This window comes from Ranitomeya imitator, chromosome 5 (assembly GCF_032444005.1).
Source record: "Ranitomeya imitator isolate aRanImi1 chromosome 5, aRanImi1.pri, whole genome shotgun sequence".
NCBI classification, from domain to species: domain Eukaryota; kingdom Metazoa; phylum Chordata; class Amphibia; order Anura; family Dendrobatidae; genus Ranitomeya; species Ranitomeya imitator.
In genome coordinates this window covers 295,552,711-295,580,088 of record NC_091286.1, presented here as the reverse complement: position 1 = coordinate 295,580,088, position 27,378 = coordinate 295,552,711, and the positions used below count along the sequence as shown (strand labels likewise).

The 27,378-nt window shown below is 51.3% G+C and overlaps 1 protein-coding gene across 3 annotated transcripts in view; it reads left to right on the top strand.

Annotated features, from left to right (window-relative positions):
* LOC138637512 (uncharacterized) overlaps positions 1-27,378 on the top strand; it is a 52,755-nt gene that overhangs the window by 2,810 nt on the left and 22,567 nt on the right. Inside the window, exon 1 of one of the 3 annotated variants that reach the window (XM_069726261.1) lies at positions 19,557-19,896. The exons of 1 other annotated variant lie outside the window; for it this stretch is intronic. The gene's annotated coding sequence lies outside the window, so the exon portion shown is untranslated. Of the gene's footprint in view, positions 1-19,556; positions 19,897-23,011; positions 23,139-27,378 lie in introns of those variants that run through there. One more of the 3 variants, XM_069726262.1, reaches the window with a different exon arrangement.

The following is a 27,378-nucleotide window of genomic DNA, read 5'->3' as shown; positions in this document are numbered from 1 at the left end:
TTCAGGACACAGGTGTAGATATGGACATTCAAGGTCTGTCCTCTTGTGTGGATCATCTCACTGCAAGGGTACAAAACATTCAAGATTTTGTGGTTCAGAATCCGATGTTAGAGCCTAGAATTCCAATTCCTGATTTGTTTTCTGGGGATAGATCTAAGTTCCTGAATTTCAAAAATAATTGTAAACTTTCTTGCTTTGAAACCCTGCTCCTCTGGTGACCCCGCTCAACAAGTAAAAATCATTATTTCTTTGTTGCGTGGCGACCCTCAAGACTGGGCATTTTCCCTTGCACCAGGGGATCCTGCATTGCGTGATGTAGATGCGTTTTTTCTGGCGCTTGGATTGCTTTATGATGAACCAAATTCAGTGGATCAGGCAGAGAAGATCTTGCTGGCTTTGTGTCAGGGTCAGGATGAAGCGGAGGTATATTGTCAGAAGTTTAGAATGTGGTCTGTGCTTACTCAGTGGAATGAGTGTGCCCTGGCGGCAATTTTCAGAAAAGGTCTTTCTGAAACCCTTAAGCATGTCATGGTGGGATTTCCCACACCTGCTGGTCTGAATGAGGCTATGTCCTTGGCCATTCAGATCGATCGGCGCTTGCGTGAGCGCAATTATGATGTTGGCAATCGAGAGTTGTTGGCCATGAAGTGGGCATTCGAGGAGTGGCGACATTGGCTTGAAGGTGCCAAGCATCGCGTGGTGGTCTTGACGGATCACAAGAATTTGACTTATCTCGAGTCTGCCAAACGGTTGAATCCTAGACAGGCTCGATTGTCGCTGTTTTTCTCCCGTTTTGATTTTGTGGTTTCGTACCTTCCGGGCTCTAAGAATGTGAAGGCTGATGCCCTGTCAAGGAGTTTTGTGCCTGACTCTCCGGGTGTTCCTGAGCCGGCGGGTATTCTCAAAGAGGGGGTAATTTTGTCTGCCATCTCCCCTGATTTGCGGCGGGTGCTGCAGAAGTTTCAGGCTGATAGACCTGACCGTTGTCCAGCGGAGAAACTGTTTGTCCCTGATAGATGGACTAGTAGAGTTATCTCTGAGGTTCATTGTTCGGTGTTGGCTGGTCATCCTGGAATCTTTGGTACCAGAGATTTGGTGGCTAGATCCTTTTGGTGGCCTTCTTTGTCACGGGATGTGCGTTCTTTTGTGCAGTTCTGTGGGACTTGTGCTCGGGCTAAGCCCTGCTGTTCTCATGCCAGTGGGTTGCTTTTGCCCTTGCCGGTCCCGAAGAGGCCCTGGACGCATATTTCCATGGATTTTTTTTCAGATCTCCCTGTCTCTCAAAGGATGTCGGTCATTTGGGTGGTTTGTGATCGCTTCTCTAAGATGGTCCATTTGGTACCCTTGTCTAAATTGCCTTCCTCTTCTGATTTGGTGCCATTGTTTTTCCAGCATGTGGTTCGTTTGCATGGCATTCCGGAGAACATCGTCTCGGACAGAGGTTCCCAGTTTGTTTCGAGGTTTTGGCGGTCCTTTTGTGCTAAGATGGGCATTGATTTGTCTTTTTCTTCGGCTTTCCATCCTCAGACAAATGGCCAAACCGAACGAACTAATCAGACTTTGGAAACATATCTGAGATGCTTTGTTTCTGCTGATCAGGATGATTGGGTGTCCTTCTTGCCTTTGGCTGAGTTCGCCCTTAATAATCGGGCCAGCTCGGCTACTTTGGTTTCGCCTTTTTTCTGTAATTCTGGTTTTCATCCTCGTTTCTCTTCAGGGCAGGTTGAGCCTTCGGACTGTCCTGGTGTGGATACTGTGGTGGACAGGTTGCAGCAGATTTGGACTCATGTGGTGGACAATTTGACATTGTCCCAGGAGAAGGCTCAACGTTTCGCTAACCACCGGCGCTGTGTTGGTCCCCGACTTCGTGTTGGGGATTTGGTTTGGTTGTCGTCTCGTTATGTTCCTATGAAGGTTTCCTCTCCTAAGTTTAAGCCTCGTGTCATTGGTCCGTATAAGATTTCTGAAGTACTCAATCCTGTGTCATTTCGTTTGGCCCTTCCAGCTTCTTTTGCCATCCATAATGTGTTCCATAGGTCGTTATTGCGGAGATACGTGGCGCCTATGGTTCCCTCCGTTGATCCTCCTGCCCCGGTGTTGGTTGAGGGGGAGTTGGAGTATGTGGTGGAGAAGATTTTGGATTCTCGTATTTCGAGACGGAAACTCCAGTACCTGGTCAAGTGGAAGGGTTATGGTCAGGAAGATAATTCCTGGGTTTTTGCCTCTGATGTTCATGCTGCCGATCTAGTTCGTGCCTTTCATTTGGCTCGTCCTTATCGGCCTGGGGGCTCTGTTGAGTGTTCGGTGACCCCTCCTCAAGGGGGGGGGGGTACTGTTGTGAATTCTGTTATCGAACTCCCTCCTGTGGTCATGAATGGTACTTTGGCGAGTTCTGTCCATGGACTCCCTCTGGTGGCTGTGAGTGGAGCTGCTGCTTCTGAGGTTCCTTCCACAGGTGACTTAGTTTATTCTTTGGCTGGCTGCTCTATTTAACTCCACTCAGATCGTTACTCCATGCCAGCTGTCAATGTTCTTGTACTGGTTCAGTTCGCTCTTGGATCTTTCTGGTGACCTGTCTACTCCAGCAGAAGCTAAGTCCCTGCTAGTTAATTATTTGTTCATTGTTTTCTTGTCCAGCTTGCTATCATGATTTTGCCTTGCTAGCTGGTAGCTCTGGGATGCAGCGTGGCACCTCCGCACCGTGAGTCGGTGCGGAGGTCTTTTTGCACACTCTGCGTGGCCTTTTTGTAGTTTTTTGTGCTGACCGCAAAGATACCTTTCCTATCCTCAGTCTGTTTAGTTAGTCTGGCCTCCTTTGCTGAAACCTGTTTCATTTCTGTGTTTGTGACTTTCATCTTAACTCACAGTCAATATATGTGGGGGGCTGCCTTTTCCTTTGGGGAACTTCTCTGAGGCAAGGTAGGCTTTATTTTCTATCTCTAGGGCTAGTTAGCTCTTAGGCTGTGAAGAGGCGTCTAGGCAGAGTTAGGTACGCTCCACGGCTATTTCTAGTGTGTGTGATAGGATTAGGGGTTGCGGTCAGCAGAGCTCCCACTTCCCAGAGCTTGTCCTGTGATATTTTAACCATCAGGTCTTTCCGGGTGCTCCTAACCACCAGGTCCATAACAGCCAACACTGCTAGCGGTATTAACCCTTTAGGGGGGGAGGGCAACACTGCCACCGGTATTAACCCTTTAGGGGGGGCCAACACTGCTACCGGTATTAACCCTTTAGGGGGGAGGGCAACACTGCCACCGGTATTAACCCTTTAGGGGGGCCAACACTGCTACCGGTATTAACCCTTTAGGGGGCCAACACTGCTACCGGTATTAACCCTTTAGGGGGCCAACACTGCTACCGGTATTAACCCTTTAGGGGGGAGGGCAACACTGCCACCGGTATTAACCCTTTAGGGGGGGCCAACACTGCTACCGGTATTAACCCTTTAGGGAGCCAACACTGCTACCGGTATTAACCCTTTGGGGGGGCAACACTGCTACCGGTATTAACCCTTTAGGGGGGGAGGGGAACACTGCCACCGGTATTAACCCTTTAGGGGGCCAACACTGCTACCGGTATTAACCCTTTAGGGGGGCCAACACTGCTACCGGTATTAACCCTTTAGGGGGGCCAACACTGCTACCGGTATTAACCCTTTGGGGGGGGGGGGCAACACTGCTACCGGTATTAACCCTTTGGGGGGGGGCAACACTGCTACCGGTATTAACCCTTTGGGGGGGGCAACACTGCTACCAGTATTAACCCTTTAGGGGGGGCAACATTACTACCGGTATTAACCCTTTAGGTGGGCCAACACTGCAACCGGTATTAACCCTTTGGGGAGGCCAACACTGCTACCGGTATTAACCCTTTAGGGGGGGGCCAACATTACTACCAGTATTAACCCTTTGGGAGGGGGGGCAACACTGCTACCAGTATTAACCCTTTAGGGGGCCAACACTGCTACCGGTATTAACCCTTTAGGGGGCCAACACTGCTACCGGTATTAACCCTTTGGGGGGCAACACTGCTACCGGTATTAACCCTTTAGGGGGGAGGGCAACACTGCCACCGGTATTAACCCTTTAGGGGGGGCCAACACTGCTACCGGTATTAACCCTTTAGGGAGCCAACACTGCTACCGGTATTAACCCTTTGGGGGGGCAACACTGCTACCGGTATTAACCCTTTGGGGGGGCAACACTGCTACCGGTATTAACCCTTTAGGGGGGGAGGGGAACACTGCTACCGGTATTAACCCTTTGGGGGGGGCAACACTGCTACCAGTATTAACCCTTTAGGGGGGGCAACATTACTACCGGTATTAACCCTTTAGGTGGGCCAACACTGCAACCGGTATTAACCCTTTGGGGAGGCCAACACTGCTACCGGTATTAACCCTTTAGGGGGGGCCAACATTACTACCAGTATTAACCCTTTGGGAGGGGGGGCAACACTGCTACCAGTATTAACCCTTTAGGGGGGGCAACACTGCTACCGGTATTAACCCTTTAGGGGGGGGCAACACTGCTACCGGTATTAACCCTTTAGGGGGGCAACACTGCTACCGGTATTAACCCTTTGGGGGGGCAACACTGCTACCGGTGTTAACCCTTTAGGGGGTCAACACTGCTACCGGTATTAACCCTTTAGGGGGGGCAACACTGCTACCGGTATTAACCCTTTGGGGGGGGGCAACACTGCTACCGGTATTAACCCTTTAGGGGGGAGGGCAATACTGCCACCGGTATTAACCCTTTAGGGGGGCCAACACTGCTACCGGTATTAACCCTTTAGGGGGCCAACACTGCTACCGGTATTAACCCTTTGGGGGGGGGGGCAACACTGCTACCGGTATTAACCCTTTAGGGGGCCAACACTGCTACCGGTATTAACCCTTTAGGGGGGGCCAACACTGCTACCGGTATTAACCCTTTAGGGGGGCCAACACTGCTACCGGTATTAACCCTTTGGAGGGGGCCAACACTGCTACCGGTATTAACCCTTTGGGGGGGGCAACACTGCTACCGGTATTAACCCTTTGGGGGGGGGCAACACTGCTACCGGTATTAACCCTTTAGGGGGGGGGGCAACATTACTACCGGTATTAACCCTTTAGGAGGGCCAACACTGCAACCGGTATTAACCCTTTTGGGGGGGCCAGCACTGCTACCGGTATTAACCCTTTAGGGGGGCCAACATTACTACCGGCATTAACCCTTTGGGGGGGGAACACTGCTACCGGTATTAACCCTTTAGGGGGGGGGGGGCAACACTGCTACCGGTATTAACCCTTTAGGGGGGGGCAACACTGCTACCGGTATTAACCCTTTAGGGGGGCAACACTGCTACCGGTATTAACCCTTTGGGGGGGGGCAACACTGCTACCGGTATTAACCCTTTAGGGGGGGCAACACTGCTACCGGTATTAACCCTTTAGGGGGGGGGCAACACTGCTACCGGTATTAACCCTTTAGGGGGGCAACACTGCTACCGGTAGTAACCCTTTGGGGGGGGGCAATGCTGCTTCCGGTATTAACCCTTTAGGGGGTCAACACTGCTAGCGGTATTAACCCTTTGGGGGGGGGCAACACTGCTACCGGTATTAACCCTTTGGGGGGGGCAACACTGCTACCGGTATTAACCCTTTAGGGGGGAGGGCAACACTGCCACCGGTATTAACCCTTTAGGGGGGCCAACACTGCTACCGGTATTAACCCTTTAGGGGGCCAACACTGCTACCGGTATTAACCCTTTAGGGGGCCAACACTGCTACCGGTATTAACCCTTTGGGGGGGGCAACATTGCTACCGGTATTAACCCTTTGGGGGGGCAACACTGCTACCGGTATTAACCCTTTAGGGGGGGGAGGGCAACACTGCCACCGGTATTAACCCTTTAGGGGGGGGGCAACACTGCTACCGGTATTAACCCTTTAGGGGGCCAACACTGCTACCGGTATTAACCCTTTGGGGGGGCAACACTGCTACCGGTATTAACCCTTTAGGGGGCCAACACTGCAACCGGTATTAACCCTTTGGGGGGGCCAACACTGCTACCGGTATTAACCCTTTAGGGGGGGCCAACATTACTACCGGTATTACCCCTTTGGGGGGGCAACACTGCTACCGGTATTAACCCTTTAGGGGGGGCAACACTGCTACCGGTGTTAACCCTTTAGGGGGGGCAACACTGCTACCGGTAGTAACCCTTTAGGGGGGCAACACTGCTACCGGTATTAACCCTTTGGGGGGGGCAACACTGCTACCGGTGTTAACCCTTTAGGGGGTCAACACTGCTACCGGTATTAACCCTTTAGGGGGGGCAACACTGCTACCGGTATTAACCCTTTGGGGGGGCAACACTGCTACCGGTATTAACCCTTTAGGGGGGAGGGCAACACTGCCACCGGTATTAACCCCTTTAGGGGGGCCAACACTGCTACCGTTATTAACCCTTTAGGGGGCCAACACTGCTACCGGTATTAACCCTTTAGGGGGGCAACACTGCTACCGGTATTAACCCTTTGGGGGGGGGGCAACACTGCTACCGGTATTAACCCTTTAGGGGGGGAGGGCAACACTGCCACCGGTATTAACCCTTTAGGGGGCCAACACTGCTACCGGTATTAACCCTTTAGGGGGGGCCAACACTGCTACCGGTATTAACCCTTTAGGGGGGGCCAACACTGCTACCGGTATTAACCCTTTGGGGGGACCAACACTGCTACCGGTATTAACCCTTTGGGGGGGCCAACACTGCTACCGGTATTAACCCTTTGGGGGGGCAACACTGCTACCGGTATTAACCCTTTGGGGGGGCCAACACGGCTACCGGTATTAACCCTTTAGTGGGGGCAACATTACTACCGGTATTAACCCTTTAGGAGGGCCAACACTGCAACCGGTATTAACCCTTTGGGGGGGGCAACACTGCTACCGGTATTAACCCTTTGGGGGGGGGGGGGGCGCAACACTGCTACCGGTATTAACCCTTTAGGGGGGGCAACACTGCTACCGGTATTAACCCTTTAGGGGGGGGCAACACTGCTACCGGTATTAACCCTTTAGGGGGGCAACACTGCTACCGGTATTAACCCTTTGGGGGGGGGCGCAACACTGCTACCGGTATTAACCCTTTAGGGGTCAACACTGCTACCGGTGTTAACCCTTTGGGGGGGGGGCAACACTGCTACCGGTATTAACCCTTTGGGGGGGCAACACTGCTACCGGTATTAACCCTTTAGGGGGGCCAACACTGCTACCGGTATTAACCCTGTGGGGGGGGCAACACTGCTACCGGTATTAACCCTTTGGGGGGGCCAACACTGCTACCGGTATTAAACCTTTAGGGGGGGCAACATTACTACCGGTATTAACCCTTTAGGGGGGCCAACACTGCAACCGGTATTAACCCTTTGGGGGGGCCAACACTGCTACCGGTATCAACCCTTTAGGGGGGGCCAACATTACTACCGGTATTAACCCTTTGGGGGGGGGGCAACACTGTTACCGGTATTAACCCTTTAGGGGGGCGCAACACTGCTACCGGAATTAACCCTTTAGGGGGGGCAACACTGCTACCGGTATTAACCCTTTAGAGGGGCCAACACTGCTACCGGTATTAACCCTTTGGGGGACAACACTGCTACCGGTATTTACCCTTTGGGGGGCAACACTGCTACCGGTATTAACCCTTTGGTGGGCAACACTGCTAGCGGTATTAACCCTTTAGGGGGGGCAACACTGCTACTGGTATTAACCCTTTAGGGGGGCAACACTGCTACTGGTATTAACCCTTTGGGGGGCCAACTGTTGTGAATTCTGTTATCGAACTCCCTCCTGTGGTCATGAATGGTACTTCGGCGAGTTCTGTCCATGGACTCCCTCTGGTGGCTGTGAGTGGAGCTGCTGCTTCTGAGGTTCCTTCCACAGGTGACTTAGTTTATTCTTTGGCTGGCTGCTCTATTTAACTCCACTCAGTTCGTTACTCCATGCCAGCTGTCAATGTTCTTGTACTGGTTCAGTTCGCTCTTGGATCTTTCTGGTGACCTGTCTACTCCAGCAGAAGCTAAGTCCCTGCTAGTTAATTATTTGTTCATTGTTTTCTTGTCCAGCTTGCTATCATGATTTTGCCTTGCTAGCTGGTAGCTCTGGGATGCAGAGTGGCACCTCCGCACCGTGAGTCGGTGCGGAGGTCTTTTTGCACACTCTGCGTGGTCTTTTTGTAGTTTTTTGTGCTGACCGCAAAGATACCTTTCCTATCCTCAGTCTGTTTAGTTAGTCTGGCCTCCTTTGCTGAAACCTGTTTCATTTCTGTGTTTGTGACTTTCATCTTAACTCACAGTCAATATATGTGGGGGGCTGCCTTTTCCTTTGGGGAATTTCTCTGAGGCAAGGTAGGCTTTATTTTCTATCTCTAGGGCTAGTTAGCTCTTAGGCTGTGAAGAGGCGTCTAGGCAGAGTTAGGTACGCTCCACGGCTATTTCTAGTGTGTGTGATAGGATTAGGGGTTGCGGTCAGCAGAGCTCCCACTTCCCAGAGCTTGTCCTGTGTTAGTTTAACCATCAGGTCTTTCCGGGTGCTCCTAACCACCAGGTCCATAACAGTACAGCTGGCCCGAATTGTTAATGCATCTCAATAGAGGGATAAGAGAAGTTCTGAGACCATTTTTTTTTCTCTGCAGTGTATTTTGTCTTTCTTTTCCCCTTAACCTCTGGGTGGTTCAGGACACAGGTGTAGATATGGACATTCAAGGTCTGTCCTCTTGTGTGGATCATCTCACTGCAAGGGTACAAAACATTCAAGATTTTGTGGTTCAGAATCCGATGTTAGAGCCTAGAATTCCAATTCCTGATTTGTTTTCTGGGGATAGATCTAAGTTCCTGAATTTCAAAAATAATTGTAAACTTTCTTGCTTTGAAACCCCGCTCCTCTGGTGACCCCGCTCAACAAGTAAAAATCATTATTTCTTTGTTGCGTGGCGACCCTCAAGACTGGGCATTTTCCCTTGCACCAGGGGATCCTGCATTGCGTGATGTAGATGCGTTTTTTCTGGCACTTGGATTGCTTTATGATGAACCAAATTCAGTGGATCAGGCAGAGAAGATCTTGCTGGCTTTGTGTCAGGGTCAGGATGAAGCGGAGGTATATTGTCAGAAGTTTAGAATGTGGTCTGTGCTTACTCAGTGGAATGAGTGTGCCCTGGCGGCAATTTTCAGAAAGGGTCTTTCTGAAACCCTTAAGCATGTCATGGTGGGATTTCCCACACCTGCTGGTCTGAATGAGTCTATGTCCTTGGCCATTCAGATCGATCGGCGCTTGCGTGAGCGCAATTATGATGTTGGCAATCGAGAGTTGTTGGCCATGAAGTGGGCATTCGAGGAGTGGCGACATTGGCTTGAAGGTGCCAAGCATCGCGTGGTGGTCTTGACGGATCACAAGAATTTGACTTATCTCGAGTCTGCCAAACGGTTGAATCCTAGACAGGCTCGATGGTCGCTGTTTTTCTCCCGTTTTGATTTTGTGGTTTCGTACCTTCCAGGCTCTAAGAATGTGAAGGCTGATGCCCTGTCAAGGAGTTTTGTGCCTGACTCTCCGGGTGTTCCTGAGTCGGCGGGTATTCTCAAAGAGGGGGTAATTTTGTCTGCCATCTCCCCTGATTTGCAGCGGGTGCTGCAGAAGTTTCAGGCTGATAGACCTGACCGTTGTCCAGCGGAGAAACTGTTTGTCCCTGATAGATGGACTAGTAGAGTTATCTCTGAGGTTCATTGTTCGGTGTTGGCTGGTCATCCTGGAATCTTTGGTACCAGAGATTTGGTGGCTAGATCCTTTTGGTGGCCTTCTTTGTCACGGGATGTGCGTTCTTTTGTGCAGTTCTGTGGGACTTGTGCTCGGGCTAAGCCCTGCTGTTCTCATACCAGTGGGTTGCTTTTGCCCTTGCCGGTCCCGAAGAGGCCCTGGACGCATATTTCCATGGATTTTTTTTCAGATCTCCCTGTCTCTCAAAGGATGTCGGTCATTTGGGTGGTTTGTGATCGCTTCTCTAAGATGGTCCATTTGGTACCCTTGTCTAAATTGCCTTCCTCTTCTGATTTGGTGCCATTGTTTTTCCAGCATGTGGTTCGTTTGCATGGCATTCCGGAGAACATCGTCTCGGACAGAGGTTCCCAGTTTGTTTCGAGGTTTTGGCGGTCCTTTTGTGCTAAGATGGGCATTGATTTGTCTTTTTCTTCGGCTTTCCATCCTCAGACAAATGGCCAAACCGAACGAACTAATCAGACTTTGGAAACATATCTGAGATGCTTTGTTTCTGCTGATCAGGATGATTGGGTGTCCTTCTTGCCTTTGGCTGAGTTCGCCCTTCATAATCGGGCCAGCTCGGCTACTTTGGTTTCGCCTTTTTTCTGTAATTCTGGTTTTCATCCTCGTTTCTCTTCAGGGCAGGTTGAGCCTTTGGACTGTCCTGGTGTGGATACTGTGGTGGACAGGTTGCAGCAGATTTGGACTCATGTGGTGGACAATTTGACATTGTCCCAGGAGAAGGCTCAACGTTTCGCTAACCGCCGGCGCTGTGTTGGTCCCCGACTTCGTGTTGGGGATTTGGTTTGGTTGTCGTCTCGTTATGTTCCTATGAAGGTTTCCTCTCCTAAGTTTAAGCCTCGTGTCATTGGTCCGTATAAGATTTCTGAAGTACTCAATCCTGTGTCATTTCGTTTGGCCCTTCCAGCTTCTTTTGCCATCCATAATGTGTTCCATAGGTCGTTATTGCGGAGATACGTGACGCCTATGGTTCCCTCCGTTGATCCTCCTGCCCCGGTGTTGGTTGAGGGGGAGTTGGAGTATGTGGTGGAGAAGATTTTGGATTCTCGTATTTCGAGACGGAAACTCCAGTACCTGGTCAAGTGGAAGGGTTATGGTCAGGAAGATAATTCCTGGGTTTTTGCCTCTGATGTTCATGCTGCCGATCTAGTTCGTGCCTTTCATTTGGCTCGTCCTTATCGGCCTGGGGGCTCTGTTGAGGGTTCGGTGACCCCTCCTCAAGGGGGGGGGTACTGTTGTGAATTCTGTTATCGAACTCCCTCCTGTGGTCATGAATGGTACTTTGGCGAGTTCTGTCCATGGACTCCCTCTGGTGGCTGTGAGTGGAGCTGCTGCTTCTGAGGTTCCTTCCACAGGTGACTTAGTTTATTCTTTGGCTGGCTGCTCTATTTAACTCCACTCAGATCGTTACTCCATGCCAGCTGTCAATGTTCTTGTACTGGTTCAGTTCGCTCTTGGATCTTTCTGGTGACCTGTCTACTCCAGCAGAAGCTAAGTCCCTGCTAGTTAATTATTTGTTCATTGTTTTCTTGTCCAGCTTGCTATCATGATTTTGCCTTGCTAGCTGGTAGCTCTGGGATGCAGCGTGGCACCTCCGCACCGTGAGTCGGTGCGGAGGTCTTTTTGCACACTCTGCGTGGCCTTTTTGTAGTTTTTTGTGCTGACCGCAAAGATACCTTTCCTATCCTCAGTCTGTTTAGTTAGTCTGGCCTCCTTTGCTGAAACCTGTTTCATTTCTGTGTTTGTGACTTTCATCTTAACTCACAGTCAATATATGTGGGGGGCTGCCTTTTCCTTTGGGGAATTTCTCTGAGGCAAGGTAGGCTTTATTTTCTATCTCTAGGGCTAGTTAGCTCTTAGGCTGTGAAGAGGCGTCTAGGCAGAGTTAGGTACGCTCCACGGCTATTTCTAGTGTGTGTGATAGGATTAGGGGTTGCGGTCAGCAGAGCTCCCACTTGCCAGAGCTTGTCCTGTGTTAGTTTAACCATCAGGTCTTTCCGGGTGCTCCTAACCACCAGGTCCATAACAGTACAGCTGGCCCGAATTGGTAATGTATCTCAATAGAGGGATAAGAGAAGTTCTGAGACCATTTTTTTTTCTCTGCAGTGTGTTTTGTCTTTCTTTTCCCCTTAACCTCTGGGTGGTTCAGGACACAGGTGTAGATATGGACATTCAAGGTCTGTCCTCTTGTGTGGATCATCTCACTGCAAGGGTACAAAACATTCAAGATTTTGTGGTTCAGAATCCGATGTTAGAGCCTAGAATTCCAATTCCTGATTTGTTTTCTGGGGATAGATCTAAGTTCCTGAATTTCAAAAATAATTGTAAACTTTCTTGCTTTGAAACCCTGCTCCTCTGGTGACCCCGCTCAACAAGTAAAAATCATTATTTCTTTGTTGCGTGGCGACCCTCAAGACTGGGCATTTTCCCTTGCACCAGGGGATCCTGCATTGCGTGATGTAGATGCGTTTTTTCTGGCGCTTGGATTGCTTTATGATGAACCAAATTCAGTGGATCAGGCAGAGAAGATCTTGCTGGCTTTGTGTCAGGGTCAGGATGAAGCGGAGGTATATTGTCAGAAGTTTAGAATGTGGTCTGTGCTTACTCAGTGGAATGAGTGTGCCCTGGCGGCAATTTTCAGAAAAGGTCTTTCTGAAACCCTTAAGCATGTCATGGTGGGATTTCCCACACCTGCTGGTCTGAATGAGGCTATGTCCTTGGCCATTCAGATCGATCGGCGCTTGCGTGAGCGCAATTATGATGTTGGCAATCGAGAGTTGTTGGCCATGAAGTGGGCATTCGAGGAGTGGCGACATTGGCTTGAAGGTGCCAAGCATCGCGTGGTGGTCTTGACGGATCACAAGAATTTGACTTATCTCGAGTCTGCCAAACGGTTGAATCCTAGACAGGCTCGATTGTCGCTGTTTTTCTCCCGTTTTGATTTTGTGGTTTCGTACCTTCCGGGCTCTAAGAATGTGAAGGCTGATGCCCTGTCAAGGAGTTTTGTGCCTGACTCTCCGGGTGTTCCTGAGCCGGCGGGTATTCTCAAAGAGGGGGTAATTTTGTCTGCCATCTCCCCTGATTTGCGGCGGGTGCTGCAGAAGTTTCAGGCTGATAGACCTGACCGTTGTCCAGCGGAGAAACTGTTTGTCCCTGATAGATGGACTAGTAGAGTTATCTCTGAGGTTCATTGTTCGGTGTTGGCTGGTCATCCTGGAATCTTTGGTACCAGAGATTTGGTGGCTAGATCCTTTTGGTGGCCTTCTTTGTCACGGGATGTGCGTTCTTTTGTGCAGTTCTGTGGGACTTGTGCTCGGGCTAAGCCCTGCTGTTCTCATGCCAGTGGGTTGCTTTTGCCCTTGCCGGTCCCGAAGAGGCCCTGGACGCATATTTCCATGGATTTTTTTTCAGATCTCCCTGTCTCTCAAAGGATGTCGGTCATTTGGGTGGTTTGTGATCGCTTCTCTAAGATGGTCCATTTGGTACCCTTGTCTAAATTGCCTTCCTCTTCTGATTTGGTGCCATTGTTTTTCCAGCATGTGGTTCGTTTGCATGGCATTCCGGAGAACATCGTCTCGGACAGAGGTTCCCAGTTTGTTTCGAGGTTTTGGCGGTCCTTTTGTGCTAAGATGGGCATTGATTTGTCTTTTTCTTCGGCTTTCCATCCTCAGACAAATGGCCAAACCGAACGAACTAATCAGACTTTGGAAACATATCTGAGATGCTTTGTTTCTGCTGATCAGGATGATTGGGTGTCCTTCTTGCCTTTGGCTGAGTTCGCCCTTAATAATCGGGCCAGCTCGGCTACTTTGGTTTCGCCTTTTTTCTGTAATTCTGGTTTTCATCCTCGTTTCTCTTCAGGGCAGGTTGAGCCTTCGGACTGTCCTGGTGTGGATACTGTGGTGGACAGGTTGCAGCAGATTTGGACTCATGTGGTGGACAATTTGACATTGTCCCAGGAGAAGGCTCAACGTTTCGCTAACCACCGGCGCTGTGTTGGTCCCCGACTTCGTGTTGGGGATTTGGTTTGGTTGTCGTCTCGTTATGTTCCTATGAAGGTTTCCTCTCCTAAGTTTAAGCCTCGTGTCATTGGTCCGTATAAGATTTCTGAAGTACTCAATCCTGTGTCATTTCGTTTGGCCCTTCCAGCTTCTTTTGCCATCCATAATGTGTTCCATAGGTCGTTATTGCGGAGATACGTGGCGCCTATGGTTCCCTCCGTTGATCCTCCTGCCCCGGTGTTGGTTGAGGGGGAGTTGGAGTATGTGGTGGAGAAGATTTTGGATTCTCGTATTTCGAGACGGAAACTCCAGTACCTGGTCAAGTGGAAGGGTTATGGTCAGGAAGATAATTCCTGGGTTTTTGCCTCTGATGTTCATGCTGCCGATCTAGTTCGTGCCTTTCATTTGGCTCGTCCTTATCGGCCTGGGGGCTCTGTTGAGTGTTCGGTGACCCCTCCTCAAGGGGGGGGGGGTACTGTTGTGAATTCTGTTATCGAACTCCCTCCTGTGGTCATGAATGGTACTTTGGCGAGTTCTGTCCATGGACTCCCTCTGGTGGCTGTGAGTGGAGCTGCTGCTTCTGAGGTTCCTTCCACAGGTGACTTAGTTTATTCTTTGGCTGGCTGCTCTATTTAACTCCACTCAGATCGTTACTCCATGCCAGCTGTCAATGTTCTTGTACTGGTTCAGTTCGCTCTTGGATCTTTCTGGTGACCTGTCTACTCCAGCAGAAGCTAAGTCCCTGCTAGTTAATTATTTGTTCATTGTTTTCTTGTCCAGCTTGCTATCATGATTTTGCCTTGCTAGCTGGTAGCTCTGGGATGCAGCGTGGCACCTCCGCACCGTGAGTCGGTGCGGAGGTCTTTTTGCACACTCTGCGTGGCCTTTTTGTAGTTTTTTGTGCTGACCGCAAAGATACCTTTCCTATCCTCAGTCTGTTTAGTTAGTCTGGCCTCCTTTGCTGAAACCTGTTTCATTTCTGTGTTTGTGACTTTCATCTTAACTCACAGTCAATATATGTGGGGGGCTGCCTTTTCCTTTGGGGAACTTCTCTGAGGCAAGGTAGGCTTTATTTTCTATCTCTAGGGCTAGTTAGCTCTTAGGCTGTGAAGAGGCGTCTAGGCAGAGTTAGGTACGCTCCACGGCTATTTCTAGTGTGTGTGATAGGATTAGGGGTTGCGGTCAGCAGAGCTCCCACTTCCCAGAGCTTGTCCTGTGATATTTTAACCATCAGGTCTTTCCGGGTGCTCCTAACCACCAGGTCCATAACAGCCAACACTGCTAGCGGTATTAACCCTTTAGGGGGGGAGGGCAACACTGCCACCGGTATTAACCCTTTAGGGGGGGCCAACACTGCTACCGGTATTAACCCTTTAGGGGGGAGGGCAACACTGCCACCGGTATTAACCCTTTAGGGGGGCCAACACTGCTACCGGTATTAACCCTTTAGGGGGCCAACACTGCTACCGGTATTAACCCTTTAGGGGGCCAACACTGCTACCGGTATTAACCCTTTAGGGGGGAGGGCAACACTGCCACCGGTATTAACCCTTTAGGGGGGGCCAACACTGCTACCGGTATTAACCCTTTAGGGAGCCAACACTGCTACCGGTATTAACCCTTTGGGGGGGCAACACTGCTACCGGTATTAACCCTTTAGGGGGGGAGGGGAACACTGCCACCGGTATTAACCCTTTAGGGGGCCAACACTGCTACCGGTATTAACCCTTTAGGGGGGCCAACACTGCTACCGGTATTAACCCTTTAGGGGGGCCAACACTGCTACCGGTATTAACCCTTTGGGGGGGGGGGCAACACTGCTACCGGTATTAACCCTTTGGGGGGGGGCAACACTGCTACCGGTATTAACCCTTTGGGGGGGGCAACACTGCTACCAGTATTAACCCTTTAGGGGGGGCAACATTACTACCGGTATTAACCCTTTAGGTGGGCCAACACTGCAACCGGTATTAACCCTTTGGGGAGGCCAACACTGCTACCGGTATTAACCCTTTAGGGGGGGGCCAACATTACTACCAGTATTAACCCTTTGGGAGGGGGGGCAACACTGCTACCAGTATTAACCCTTTAGGGGGCCAACACTGCTACCGGTATTAACCCTTTAGGGGGCCAACACTGCTACCGGTATTAACCCTTTGGGGGGCAACACTGCTACCGGTATTAACCCTTTAGGGGGGAGGGCAACACTGCCACCGGTATTAACCCTTTAGGGGGGGCCAACACTGCTACCGGTATTAACCCTTTAGGGAGCCAACACTGCTACCGGTATTAACCCTTTGGGGGGGCAACACTGCTACCGGTATTAACCCTTTGGGGGGGCAACACTGCTACCGGTATTAACCCTTTAGGGGGGGAGGGGAACACTGCTACCGGTATTAACCCTTTGGGGGGGGCAACACTGCTACCAGTATTAACCCTTTAGGGGGGGCAACATTACTACCGGTATTAACCCTTTAGGTGGGCCAACACTGCAACCGGTATTAACCCTTTGGGGAGGCCAACACTGCTACCGGTATTAACCCTTTAGGGGGGGGGCCAACATTACTACCAGTATTAACCCTTTGGGAGGGGGGGCAACACTGCTACCAGTATTAACCCTTTAGGGGGGGCAACACTGCTACCGGTATTAACCCTTTAGGGGGGGGCAACACTGCTACCGGTATTAACCCTTTAGGGGGGCAACACTGCTACCGGTATTAACCCTTTGGGGGGGCAACACTGCTACCGGTGTTAACCCTTTAGGGGGTCAACACTGCTACCGGTATTAACCCTTTAGGGGGGGCAACACTGCTACCGGTATTAACCCTTTGGGGGGGGGCAACACTGCTACCGGTATTAACCCTTTAGGGGGGAGGGCAATACTGCCACCGGTATTAACCCTTTAGGGGGGCCAACACTGCTACCGGTATTAACCCTTTAGGGGGCCAACACTGCTACCGGTATTAACCCTTTGGGGGGGGGGGCAACACTGCTACCGGTATTAACCCTTTAGGGGGCCAACACTGCTACCGGTATTAACCCTTTAGGGGGGGCCAACACTGCTACCGGTATTAACCCTTTAGGGGGGCCAACACTGCTACCGGTATTAACCCTTTGGAGGGGGCCAACACTGCTACCGGTATTAACCCTTTGGGGGGGGCAACACTGCTACCGGTATTAACCCTTTGGGGGGGGGCAACACTGCTACCGGTATTAACCCTTTAGGGGGGGGGGCAACATTACTACCGGTATTAACCCTTTAGGAGGGCCAACACTGCAACCGGTATTAACCCTTTTGGGGGGGCCAGCACTGCTACCGGTATTAACCCTTTAGGGGGGCCAACATTACTACCGGCATTAACCCTTTGGGGGGGGAACACTGCTACCGGTATTAACCCTTTAGGGGGGGGGGCAACACTGCTACCGGTATTAACCCTTTAGGGGGGGGCAACACTGCTACCGGTATTAACCCTTTAGGGGGGCAACACTGCTACCGGTATTAACCCTTTGGGGGGGGGGCAACACTGCTACCGGTATTAACCCTTTAGGGGGGGCAACACTGCTACCGGTATTAACCCTTTAGGGGGGGGGCAACACTGCTACCGGTATTAACCCTTTAGGGGGGCAACACTGCTACCGGTAGTAACCCTTTGGGGGGGGGCAATGCTGCTTCCGGTATTAACCCTTTAGGGGGTCAACACTGCTAGCGGTATTAACCCTTTGGGGGGGGGCAACACTGCTACCGGTATTAACCCTTTGGGGGGGGCAACACTGCTACCGGTATTAACCCTTTAGGGGGGAGGGCAACACTGCCACCGGTATTAACCCTTTAGGGGGGCCAACACTGCTACCGGTATTAACCCTTTAGGGGGCCAACACTGCTACCGGTATTAACCCTTTAGGGGGCCAACACTGCTACCGGTATTAACCCTTTGGGGGGGGCAACATTGCTACCGGTATTAACCCTTTGGGGGGGCAACACTGCTACCGGTATTAACCCTTTAGGGGGGGAGGGCAACACTGCCACCGGTATTAACCCTTTAGGGGGGGGGCAACACTGCTACCGGTATTAACCCTTTAGGGGGCCAACACTGCTACCGGTATTAACCCTTTGGGGGGGCAACACTGCTACCGGTATTAACCCTTTAGGGGGCCAACACTGCAACCGGTATTAACCCTTTGGGGGGGCCAACACTGCTACCGGTATTAACCCTTTAGGGGGGGCCAACATTACTACCGGTATTACCCCTTTGGGGGGGCAACACTGCTACCGGTATTAACCCTTTAGGGGGGGCAACACTGCTACCGGTGTTAACCCTTTAGGGGGGGCAACACTGCTACCGGTAGTAACCCTTTAGGGGGGCAACACTGCTACCGGTATTAACCCTTTGGGGGGGGCAACACTGCTACCGGTGTTAACCCTTTAGGGGGTCAACACTGCTACCGGTATTAACCCTTTAGGGGGGGCAACACTGCTACCGGTATTAACCCTTTGGGGGGGCAACACTGCTACCGGTATTAACCCTTTAGGGGGGAGGGCAACACTGCCACCGGTATTAACCCCTTTAGGGGGGCCAACACTGCTACCGTTATTAACCCTTTAGGGGGCCAACACTGCTACCGGTATTAACCCTTTAGGGGGGCAACACTGCTACCGGTATTAACCCTTTGGGGGGGGGGCAACACTGCTACCGGTATTAACCCTTTAGGGGGGGAGGGCAACACTGCCACCGGTATTAACCCTTTAGGGGGCCAACACTGCTACCGGTATTAACCCTTTAGGGGGGGCCAACACTGCTACCGGTATTAACCCTTTAGGGGGGGCCAACACTGCTACCGGTATTAACCCTTTGGGGGGACCAACACTGCTACCGGTATTAACCCTTTGGGGGGGCCAACACTGCTACCGGTATTAACCCTTTGGGGGGGCAACACTGCTACCGGTATTAACCCTTTGGGGGGGCCAACACGGCTACCGGTATTAACCCTTTAGTGGGGGCAACATTACTACCGGTATTAACCCTTTAGGAGGGCCAACACTGCAACCGGTATTAACCCTTTGGGGGGGGCAACACTGCTACCGGTATTAACCCTTTGGGGGGGGGGGGGCGCAACACTGCTACCGGTATTAACCCTTTAGGGGGGGCAACACTGCTACCGGTATTAACCCTTTAGGGGGGGGCAACACTGCTACCGGTATTAACCCTTTAGGGGGGCAACACTGCTACCGGTATTAACCCTTTGGGGGGGGGCGCAACACTGCTACCGGTATTAACCCTTTAGGGGTCAACACTGCTACCGGTGTTAACCCTTTGGGGGGGGGGCAACACTGCTACCGGTATTAACCCTTTGGGGGGGCAACACTGCTACCGGTATTAACCCTTTAGGGGGGCCAACACTGCTACCGGTATTAACCCTGTGGGGGGGGCAACACTGCTACCGGTATTAACCCTTTGGGGGGGCCAACACTGCTACCGGTATTAAACCTTTAGGGGGGGCAACATTACTACCGGTATTAACCCTTTAGGGGGGCCAACACTGCAACCGGTATTAACCCTTTGGGGGGGCCAACACTGCTACCGGTATCAACCCTTTAGGGGGGGCCAACATTACTACCGGTATTAACCCTTTGGGGGGGGGCAACACTGTTACCGGTATTAACCCTTTAGGGGGGCGCAACACTGCTACCGGAATTAACCCTTTAGGGGGGGCAACACTGCTACCGGTATTAACCCTTTAGAGGGGCCAACACTGCTACCGGTATTAACCCTTTGGGGGACAACACTGCTACCGGTATTTACCCTTTGGGGGGCAACACTGCTACCGGTATTAACCCTTTGGTGGGCAACACTGCTAGCGGTATTAACCCTTTAGGGGGGGCAACACTGCTACCGGTATTAACCCTTTAGGGGGGCAACACTGCTACTGGTATTAACCCTTTGGGGGGCCAACTGTTGTGAATTCTGTTATCGAACTCCCTCCTGTGGTCATGAATGGTACTTCGGCGAGTTCTGTCCATGGACTCCCTCTGGTGGCTGTGAGTGGAGCTGCTGCTTCTGAGGTTCCTTCCACAGGTGACTTAGTTTATTCTTTGGCTGGCTGCTCTATTTAACTCCACTCAGTTCGTTACTCCATGCCAGCTGTCAATGTTCTTGTACTGGTTCAGTTCGCTCTTGGATCTTTCTGGTGACCTGTCTACTCCAGCAGAAGCTAAGTCCCTGCTAGTTAATTATTTGTTCATTGTTTTCTTGTCCAGCTTGCTATCATGATTTTGCCTTGCTAGCTGGTAGCTCTGGGATGCAGAGTGGCACCTCCGCACCGTGAGTCGGTGCGGAGGTCTTTTTGCACACTCTGCGTGGTCTTTTTGTAGTTTTTTGTGCTGACCGCAAAGATACCTTTCCTATCCTCAGTCTGTTTAGTTAGTCTGGCCTCCTTTGCTGAAACCTGTTTCATTTCTGTGTTTGTGACTTTCATCTTAACTCACAGTCAATATATGTGGGGGGCTGCCTTTTCCTTTGGGGAATTTCTCTGAGGCAAGGTAGGCTTTATTTTCTATCTCTAGGGCTAGTTAGCTCTTAGGCTGTGAAGAGGCGTCTAGGCAGAGTTAGGTACGCTCCACGGCTATTTCTAGTGTGTGTGATAGGATTAGGGGTTGCGGTCAGCAGAGCTCCCACTTCCCAGAGCTTGTCCTGTGTTAGTTTAACCATCAGGTCTTTCCGGGTGCTCCTAACCACCAGGTCCATAACAGTACAGCTGGCCCGAATTGTTAATGCATCTCAATAGAGGGATAAGAGAAGTTCTGAGACCATTTTTTTTTCTCTGCAGTGTATTTTGTCTTTCTTTTCCCCTTAACCTCTGGGTGGTTCAGGACACAGGTGTAGATATGGACATTCAAGGTCTGTCCTCTTGTGTGGATCATCTCACTGCAAGGGTACAAAACATTCAAGATTTTGTGGTTCAGAATCCGATGTTAGAGCCTAGAATTCCAATTCCTGATTTGTTTTCTGGGGATAGATCTAAGTTCCTGAATTTCAAAAATAATTGTAAACTTTCTTGCTTTGAAACCCCGCTCCTCTGGTGACCCCGCTCAACAAGTAAAAATCATTATTTCTTTGTTGCGTGGCGACCCTCAAGACTGGGCATTTTCCCTTGCACCAGGGGATCCTGCATTGCGTGATGTAGATGCGTTTTTTCTGGCACTTGGATTGCTTTATGATGAACCAAATTCAGTGGATCAGGCAGAGAAGATCTTGCTGGCTTTGTGTCAGGGTCAGGATGAAGCGGAGGTATATTGTCAGAAGTTTAGAATGTGGTCTGTGCTTACTCAGTGGAATGAGTGTGCCCTGGCGGCAATTTTCAGAAAGGGTCTTTCTGAAACCCTTAAGCATGTCATGGTGGGATTTCCCACACCTGCTGGTCTGAATGAGTCTATGTCCTTGGCCATTCAGATCGATCGGCGCTTGCGTGAGCGCAATTATGATGTTGGCAATCGAGAGTTGTTGGCCATGAAGTGGGCATTCGAGGAGTGGCGACATTGGCTTGAAGGTGCCAAGCATCGCGTGGTGGTCTTGACGGATCACAAGAATTTGACTTATCTCGAGTCTGCCAAACGGTTGAATCCTAGACAGGCTCGATGGTCGCTGTTTTTCTCCCGTTTTGATTTTGTGGTTTCGTACCTTCCAGGCTCTAAGAATGTGAAGGCTGATGCCCTGTCAAGGAGTTTTGTGCCTGACTCTCCGGGTGTTCCTGAGTCGGCGGGTATTCTCAAAGAGGGGGTAATTTTGTCTGCCATCTCCCCTGATTTGCAGCGGGTGCTGCAGAAGTTTCAGGCTGATAGACCTGACCGTTGTCCAGCGGAGAAACTGTTTGTCCCTGATAGATGGACTAGTAGAGTTATCTCTGAGGTTCATTGTTCGGTGTTGGCTGGTCATCCTGGAATCTTTGGTACCAGAGATTTGGTGGCTAGATCCTTTTGGTGGCCTTCTTTGTCACGGGATGTGCGTTCTTTTGTGCAGTTCTGTGGGACTTGTGCTCGGGCTAAGCCCTGCTGTTCTCATACCAGTGGGTTGCTTTTGCCCTTGCCGGTCCCGAAGAGGCCCTGGACGCATATTTCCATGGATTTTTTTTCAGATCTCCCTGTCTCTCAAAGGATGTCGGTCATTTGGGTGGTTTGTGATCGCTTCTCTAAGATGGTCCATTTGGTACCCTTGTCTAAATTGCCTTCCTCTTCTGATTTGGTGCCATTGTTTTTCCAGCATGTGGTTCGTTTGCATGGCATTCCGGAGAACATCGTCTCGGACAGAGGTTCCCAGTTTGTTTCGAGGTTTTGGCGGTCCTTTTGTGCTAAGATGGGCATTGATTTGTCTTTTTCTTCGGCTTTCCATCCTCAGACAAATGGCCAAACCGAACGAACTAATCAGACTTTGGAAACATATCTGAGATGCTTTGTTTCTGCTGATCAGGATGATTGGGTGTCCTTCTTGCCTTTGGCTGAGTTCGCCCTTCATAATCGGGCCAGCTCGGCTACTTTGGTTTCGCCTTTTTTCTGTAATTCTGGTTTTCATCCTCGTTTCTCTTCAGGGCAGGTTGAGCCTTTGGACTGTCCTGGTGTGGATACTGTGGTGGACAGGTTGCAGCAGATTTGGACTCATGTGGTGGACAATTTGACATTGTCCCAGGAGAAGGCTCAACGTTTCGCTAACCGCCGGCGCTGTGTTGGTCCCCGACTTCGTGTTGGGGATTTGGTTTGGTTGTCGTCTCGTTATGTTCCTATGAAGGTTTCCTCTCCTAAGTTTAAGCCTCGTGTCATTGGTCCGTATAAGATTTCTGAAGTACTCAATCCTGTGTCATTTCGTTTGGCCCTTCCAGCTTCTTTTGCCATCCATAATGTGTTCCATAGGTCGTTATTGCGGAGATACGTGACGCCTATGGTTCCCTCCGTTGATCCTCCTGCCCCGGTGTTGGTTGAGGGGGAGTTGGAGTATGTGGTGGAGAAGATTTTGGATTCTCGTATTTCGAGACGGAAACTCCAGTACCTGGTCAAGTGGAAGGGTTATGGTCAGGAAGATAATTCCTGGGTTTTTGCCTCTGATGTTCATGCTGCCGATCTAGTTCGTGCCTTTCATTTGGCTCGTCCTTATCGGCCTGGGGGCTCTGTTGAGGGTTCGGTGACCCCTCCTCAAGGGGGGGGGTACTGTTGTGAATTCTGTTATCGAACTCCCTCCTGTGGTCATGAATGGTACTTTGGCGAGTTCTGTCCATGGACTCCCTCTGGTGGCTGTGAGTGGAGCTGCTGCTTCTGAGGTTCCTTCCACAGGTGACTTAGTTTATTCTTTGGCTGGCTGCTCTATTTAACTCCACTCAGATCGTTACTCCATGCCAGCTGTCAATGTTCTTGTACTGGTTCAGTTCGCTCTTGGATCTTTCTGGTGACCTGTCTACTCCAGCAGAAGCTAAGTCCCTGCTAGTTAATTATTTGTTCATTGTTTTCTTGTCCAGCTTGCTATCATGATTTTGCCTTGCTAGCTGGTAGCTCTGGGATGCAGCGTGGCACCTCCGCACCGTGAGTCGGTGCGGAGGTCTTTTTGCACACTCTGCGTGGCCTTTTTGTAGTTTTTTGTGCTGACCGCAAAGATACCTTTCCTATCCTCAGTCTGTTTAGTTAGTCTGGCCTCCTTTGCTGAAACCTGTTTCATTTCTGTGTTTGTGACTTTCATCTTAACTCACAGTCAATATATGTGGGGGGCTGCCTTTTCCTTTGGGGAATTTCTCTGAGGCAAGGTAGGCTTTATTTTCTATCTCTAGGGCTAGTTAGCTCTTAGGCTGTGAAGAGGCGTCTAGGCAGAGTTAGGTACGCTCCACGGCTATTTCTAGTGTGTGTGATAGGATTAGGGGTTGCGGTCAGCAGAGCTCCCACTTCCCAGAGCTTGTCCTGTGTTAGTTTAACCATCAGGTCTTTCCGGGTGCTCCTAACCACCAGGTCCATAACAGCCAACACTGCTAGCGGTATTAACCCTGTAGGGGGGGGCAACACTGCTACCGGTATTAACCCTTTAGGGGGGCCAACACGGCTACCGGTATTAACCCTTTAGGGGGGGGGCCAATATTACTACCGGTATTAACCCTTTAGGGGGGCCAACACTGCTACCGGTATTAACCCTTTGGGGGGGGCAACACTGCTACCGGTATTAACCCTTTAGGGGGGAGGGCAACACTGCCACCGGTATTAACCCTTTAGGGGGGCCAACACTGCTATCGGTATTAACCCTTTAGGGGGCCAACACTGCTACCGGTATTAACCCTTTGGGGGGGGGCAACACTGCTACCGGTATTAACCCTTTAGGGGGGAGGGCGACACTGCCACCGGTATTAACCCTTTGGGGGGCCAACACTGCTACCGGTATTAACCCTTTAGGGGGGGCCAACACTGCTACCAGTATTAACCCTTTAGGGGGGGCCAACACTGCTACCGGTATTAACCCTTTGGGGGGGCCAACACTGCTACCGGTATTAACCCTTTAGGGGGGGCCAACACTGCTACCGGTATTAACCCTTTAGGGGGGCCAACATTGCTACCGGTATTAACTCTTTGGGGGGCCAACACTGCTAGGGCTAGTTAGCTCTTAGGCTGTGAAGAGGCGTCTAGGCAGAGTTAGGTACGCTCCACGGCTATTTCTAGTGTGTGTGATAGGATTAGGGGTTGCGGTCAGCAGAGCTCCCACTTCCCAGAGCTTGTCCTGTGTTAGTTTAACCATCAGGTCTTTCCGGGTGCTCCTAACCACCAGGTCCATAACAGCCAACACTGCTAGCGGTATTAACCCTTTAGGGGGGGGGCAACACTGCTACCGGTATTAACCCTTTAGGGGGGCCAACACTGCTACCGGTATTAACCCTTTAGGGGGGGCCAATATTACTACCGGTATTAACCCTTTAGGGGGGCCAACACTGCTACCGGTATTAACCCTTTGGGGGGGGCAACACTGCTACCGGTATTAACCCTTTAGGGGGGGAGGGCAACACTGCCACCGGTATTAACCCTTTAGGGGCGCCAACACTGCTACCGGTATTAACCCTTTAGGGGGCCAACACTGCTACCGGTATTAACCCTTTGGGGGGGGCAACACTGCTACCGGTATTAACCCTTTAGGGGGGAGGGCAACACTGCCACCGGTATTAACCCTTTAGGGGGCCAACACTGCTACCGGTATTAACCCTTTAGGGGGGCCAACACTGCTACCAGTATTAACCCTTTAGGGGGGCCAACACTGCTACCGGTATTAACCCTTTGGGGGGGGGGCAACACTGCTACCGGTATTAACCCTTTAGGGGGGCCAACACTGCTACCGGTATTAACCCTTTAGGGGGGGCCAACATTGCTACCGGTATTAACCCTTTAGGGGGGAGGGCAACACTGCCACCGGTATTAACCCTTTAGGGGGGCCAACACTGCTACCGGTATTAACCCTTTAGGGGGCCAACACTGCTACCGGTATTAACCCTTTGGGGGGGGCAACACTGCTACTGGTATTAACCCTTTAGGGGGCCAACACTGCTACCGGTATTAACCCTTTAGGGGGGGCCAACACTGCTACCGGTATTAACCCTTTGGGGGGGCCAACATTACTACCGGTATTAACCCTTTAGGGGGGCAACACTGCTACCGGTATTAACCCTTTAGGGGGGGCAACACTGCTACTGGTATTGACCCTTTGGGGGGGGCAACACTGCTACCGGTATTAACCCTTTAAGGGGGGCCAACACTGCTACCGATATTAACCCTTTAGGGGGGTAACACAGCTACCGGTATTAACCCTTTAGGGGGGGTTCAACACTGCTACTGGTATTAACCCTTTAGGGGGGATAGGGCGCGGGGGGGCTCAGAGGGGGGAAGGGCGTGGGGGGTCAGACTGCGAACACTGCTACCGGTATTAACTTTTTAGGGGGGAGGGGGCGCAGGGGGGGGCAGGGCGTTGGGGGGTCAGACAGGGGGTGCAGGGCACGGAGGGCTCAGAGAGGGGGGGAGAGGGCGCGGGGGGGCTCAGAGAGGGAGGAGAGGGCGCGGGGTCTCAGAGAGGGGGGAGAGGGCACGGTGGGTCTAAGACGGGGGAGAAAGGGCGTGGGGACTCAGAGAGGGGGGAGAGGACGCGGGAACTCAGAGGGGGGAGAGGGCGCGGGGGGCTCACAGAGGGGGGAGAGGGCGCGGGGGCTGTGTATGGATGGATAGGGGGTCCCTTATGGCGGGGGCCCATGTATGGATGGATAGGAGGTCCCTTATGGCGGGGGCCCGTGTATGGATGGATAGGGGGTCCCTTATGACGGGGGCCCGTGTATGGATGGCTAGGGGGTCCCTTATGGCGGGGGTCCGTGTATGGATGGATAGGGGGTCCCTTATGGCGGGGGCCCGTGTATGGATGGATAGGGGGTCCCTTATGGCGGGGGCCCGTGTATGGATGGATAGGGGGTCCCTTATGACTGGGGCCCGTGTATGGATGGCTAGGGGGTCCCTTATGGCGGGGGTCCGTGTATGGATGTATAGGGGGTCCCTTATGGCGGGGGCCTGTGTATGGATGGATAGGGGGTCCCTTACTGCGAAGGGGGCTGTGTACGGATAGATAGGGGGATCCCTTACTGCGGGGGGTTAAGTATGAATAGATTGGGGGGTCCCTTATGGCGGGGGGTGTATGGATAGATAGGGGGTCCCTTATGGCGGGGGTCAGTGTATGGATGGATAGGGGGTCCCTTATGGCGGAGCCCCATGTCATTTTTTTTCTAGAATTTGTCCTAGAAAAAATAAAAGGGCTTCGCTGTGTTTTTGGTTGTCAGCCAGGTACAACGAGGCAGATGGGGGTTGGTGGCAGTCCGTAGCTGCCAAGTTGTACCTGGCCGGACCAATAATATGGCGAAGCCCCACGTCATTTTTTTTTTAAATTCTACCAATAAAATGACATGGAGCTTTGCCGTACTTTTGGTTGCCAGCCAGGTACAACTTTGCAGTTGGGGGGCTGCAATCCTCATTGTGGAGAGACCCAAATGTGGCCCCCCCACGCTGCAAATTCGAACTCACAGCCACTCCAGAAAATAGCGCATTCATTAGAGGAAATTAGCTCCAATTGTTAGTGGACACCATGTCGCGTATGGAGAGCCCCTGTGTGCCTAAACATTGAAGCTCCCTCACAAGTGACCCCATTTTGGAAACTAGACCCCCCAAGGGACGTATCTAGATGCATAGTGAGCATCAACCCCCAAGTGCTTCACAAATTTATCCATAAAAATAAAAAGTCATTTTCTTCTCCACAAATTTTTTTTTTTTCATTTTTCCGGATCAATTTGTGAAGCACCTGGGGGTTCAAAGTGCTCACTATGCATCTAGATACATTCCCTGGGGGGCCTAGTTTCCAAAATGGGGTTACTTGTGGGGCAGCTCCAATGTTTATGCACACAGGGGCTCTCCAAACGCAACATGGTGTCTGCTAACAATTTGAGCTGATTTTCAATTCAAATCTAGATCTAGATGGGCAGTGAGCATATTGAACCCCCAGGTGCTTCACAAATTGATC